The following is a 4,808-nucleotide window of genomic DNA, read 5'->3' as shown; positions in this document are numbered from 1 at the left end:
TTCAATTACATTTCAAAAATATGCACAAATCAAGCATAATAAACCAGAATATTTTTTGGGAGAAATGTGTATAAATAAAATCCTGTGTAATTTGCTGATAAGCACCCATAGCTTCTTTTCTGTCAGGCACTAGTCTGTTTCCACCAGTGTGGTGCAGCCTAGCATCAAAATGTGTAAATTAAAATTAAAAATATTAAGGCTTTTGTGGGGGTGTGGGGTTCTGGGGGGGGTCTATTTGAAAGCTCCAATTTATTACTTTCCTGTGCACAAAAAAAGCGATTGTATGTTCTTTACCATTCATGTGTAAAATTAGCATTGGGGAAAAAAGTTGTAATAGTCCACAATGACTACCTTACGAGTCGGGTAATTCAGATAGTATGATTTTCCAACAATATAAGGGTAAATCATTAATAACAGCAAAAAAAAAACAAAAAAAACAAAAAAAAATCAAATAACTTTAATTACTTCGCCCTTAAAAAAAAAAAAAGAAAAAAATAGAGACAGGGTACCCTTGCATAGATTGTTTCACCACGGACGGACATCTAGCAGAAACCAACACAGGCCAACATCAGTGACCTGTACGCCCTTCACTTAAAGCTCCAGTGTGTACACAGTAAATTTTGCTGAGTAAAATATACTCTGCCGGGATAACATTTGGCCCAGTCTAAATAGAGTAAAATACACTCTATGATAGAGTGAAATCAGCTCTACCGTCTTGTCAAATTGTTTCTTCTTCAATAAGATTTAATTTTACACTGTGATAGAGTTGATTTAGCACTGTGATAGAGTATATTTAACTATTTGAACTGGGACCAAATGTTATCCAAGCAAGTAAATTTTACTCTCCGAATTTTATTGTGTAGTATTTAGTGTTACCTTGTGGTGAGGTTCCAGATTGCGTTATATGTTGTCATCAGTTATGATTTTGTTTCCTGTCACATTTTCTGTGATTTTTCCTTATTTGTCAGTAAACAATAAGTAAGATGTTCTATTTCACAAAAATGAGAGCTATGAAGGACTCAATCTAAGCTCGTGAAAACATATCGATTCATTGCTGCAGATATTTATACACCCAGGAACAGATGGCAATGAATGCTATGTTCTATTTCTGCAAATAAACACCACTAAACTCTACACATCGTAGCTTTAAGGGCTTTGAATAAATATCATGTATCCAGTCATGTCACAAACATTTTTAGTGTCATTCACTGTTTTAATGTCATGTTTTCAGCCTGTAGTTATATTAATTCAAGTCAAACTGCCTACATTTGAACTTATTCATTTATTATCAAGAATGATTGTTAACTATTTGATAAATAAATAATTGTACCTGAGGAGTTGAGTAAGGTGTGTTGTGTTTTAAAGACAACTTTATAAAGCACATTTTATTAGTTAAGTCCAGTCTGGGACCTTGGACTGGTGCCGTGCCTTGCAACATCTACAGTATCATGGCATGACCCCGGATCCTGGATGACAACCACGTAGACAGGCAACTGGTCCATGCCCGCCTTTTGAAGTTACCATGTATGGATCACAATCAGGTGAAGCATGGGTATCCCGTTGTACCTTCTCCAGCGACTGGTGGCCTCAACACTTAGACACCAATGTCCTGGATCAATATGTAGGAAGCTGATGCTCTCTTGCAATGCAAGTGAGGCTTCTCATCTTCTGTCAAAGTAAATGCTTGTTTGATACAAAGTCATTCCAGCAGTACACAAGGATTCTGTGAAGAGACCTAATATCAAAGACATCCATCCATTCCACTTAAGTCACGACTGGATGTCTTTGGTGCTTGGTCTCTCAGCTACACATTTTATATATACAGTGAGGAAAATAAGTATTTGAACACCCTGCGATTTTTCAAGTTCTCCCACTTAGAAATCATGGAGGGGTCTGAAATTTTCATCTTAGGTCCACTGTGAGAGACATAATCTGAAAAAAAAAAAAAATCCAGAAATCACAATATGATTTTTTTTTTTTATATAATTTATTTGTATGTTACTGCTGCAAATAAGTATTTGAACACCTGTGAAAATCAGTGTTAATATTTGGTACAGTAGCCTTTGTTTGCAATTACAGAGGTCATACGTTTCCTGTAGTTTTTCACCAGGTTTTCACACACTGCAGCAGGGATTTTGGTCCACTCCTCCATACAGATCTTCTCTAAATCTTTCAGGTTTGGAGTTTCAGCTCCCTCCAATGATTTTCTACTGAGTTCAGGTCTGGAGACTGGCCAGGCCACTCCAGGACCTTGAAATGCTTCTTACGGAGCCCCTCCTTAGTTGCCCTGGCTGTGTGTTTGGGGTCATTGTCATGCTGGAAGACCCAGCCATGACCCATCTTCAATGCTCTTACTGAGGGAAGGAGGTTGTTTGCCAAAATCTCGCAATACATGACCCCATCCATCCTCCCTTTAATACGGTGCAGTCGTCCTGTCCCCTTTGCAGAAGAGCACCCCCAGAGTATGATGTTTCCACCCCCATGCTTCACGGTTGGGATGGTTTTCTTGGGGTTGTTCTCATCCTCTAAACATGGTAAGTGGAGTTGATTCCAAAAAGCTCTATTCTGGTCTCATCTGACCACACGACCTTCTCCCATGCCTCCTCTGGATCATCCAGATGGTCACTGATGAACTTCAAATGGGCCTGAACATGTGCTGGCTTGAGCAGGGTGTCCTTGCTGCCCTGCAGGATTTTAAACCATGACAGCATCATGTGTTACTAATGTAATCTTTGTGACTGTGGTCCTAGCTCTCTTCAGGTCATTGACCAGGTCCTCCTGTGTAGTTCTGAGCTTTCTCAGAATCATCCTTACCCCACAAAGTGAGATCTTGCATGGAATCCCAGACCGAGGGAGATTGACAGTCATCTTGTGGTTCTTCCACTTTCTAATAAATAATAACAGTTGTCGTCTTCTACCAAGTTGCTTGCCTGTTGTCCTGTAGTCCATCCCAGCCTTGTGCAGGTCTACAGTTTTGTCCCTGGTGTCTTTAGACAGCCCTTTGGTTTTGGCTATGGTGAACAGGTTGGAGCGTGATTGATTGAGTGTGTGAACAGGTGTCTTTTATCCAGGTAACAAGTTCAAACAGGTGCAATTAATACAGGTAAAGAGTGCAGAATAAGAGGGCTTCTTAAAGAAAAATTCACAGGTCTGTGTGAGCCAGAATTCTTGCTGGTTGGTAGGTGATCAAATACTTATTTGCAGCAGTAACATAGAAATTAATTATTGAGAGTGGTTATACGCCCAACTGTAAGACATTATATTTATTTGCCCAATGGTTGGGCGTATAGCCTTTGCTATATATATATATATATATATATATATATATATATATATATATATATATATATATATTGTTAGACTGCCCACAATAAAAGGCCACTCTGAAAGGTGCAGTTTTAAAACACAGCACAATGCCACAGATGTCGCAAGATTTGAGGGAGCGTGCAATTGGCATGCTGACAGCAGGAATGTCAACCAGAGCTGTTGCTTGCGTATTGAATGTTCATTTCTCTACCATAAGCCGTCTCCAAAGGCGTTTCAGAGAATTTGACAGTACATCCAACCAGCCTCACAACTGCAGACCACATGTAACCACACCAGCCCAGGACCTCCACATCCAGCATGTTCACCTCCAAGATCGTCTGAGACCAGCCACTCGGGCAGCTGCTGGAGCAATCGGTTTGCATAACCAAAGAATTTCTGCACAAACTGTCAGAAACCGTCTCAGGGAAGCTCATCTGCATGCTCGTCGTCCTCATCGGGGTCTCGACCTGACTCCAGTTCATCGTCGTAACCGACTTGAGTGGGCAAATGCTCACATTCGCTGGTGTTTGGCACGTTGGAGAGGTGTTCTCGTCACGGATGATGCGAAGGAGATGTGTTGCACTGCATGAGGCAAATGGTGGTCACACCAGATACTGACTGGTATCCCCCCCCAATAAAACAAAACTGCACTTTTCAGAGTGGCCTTTTATTGTGGGCAGTCTAAGGCACACTTGTGCACTAATCATGGTGTCTAATCAGCATCTTGGTATGGCACACCTGTGAGGTGGGATGGATTATCTCAGCAAAGGAGAAGTGCTCACTATCACAGATTTAGACTGGTTTGTGAACAATATTTGAGGGAAATGGTGATATTGTGTATGTGGAAAAAGTTTTAGATCTTTGAGTTCATCTCATACAAAATGGGAGCAAAACCAAAAGTGTTGCGTTTATATTTTTGTTGAGTATATATATATATATATTGTATGTATGTATGTATGTGTATATATGTGTATGTATGTATGTATGTGTATATATGTATATATATTGTATGTATGTGTATATATGTATATATATATATGTATGTATGTATGTGTATATATATATATATATGTATGTATGTATGTGTATATATATATATATATATATGTATGTATGTATATATATATATGTATGAATGAATGAATGAATGAAAACTGTTTATTTCGAACATTTGATACAACAACAATTACAAGATAGATCAGTAAAGACAACAACAAAAAAGTTCCTACTGTGTACCCAACATGTCCGAAAAGGGGTAGGGTGAAGCATCAGCTTATTTATCCCTACCCCTTCTTCCCCACAACCAGTAATACCCTTTGCCACATATACACATAAATTCCTACACACCTAAACCGATATCAATATATATATATATACATATATATACACATACATATACACATCAACATACATACACATATACATATATTCACATATATATACACAAACATAAATATACACCTACACATACCTACTTACATACAAAATACTATGTATGTATG

The sequence above is a fragment of the Thalassophryne amazonica genome, chromosome 11 (assembly GCF_902500255.1).
Source record: "Thalassophryne amazonica chromosome 11, fThaAma1.1, whole genome shotgun sequence".
NCBI classification, from domain to species: Eukaryota; Metazoa; Chordata; class Actinopteri; order Batrachoidiformes; family Batrachoididae; genus Thalassophryne; species Thalassophryne amazonica.
The sequence above is the reverse complement of the archived record's forward strand: the minus strand, read 5'-3'. Positions refer to the sequence as shown.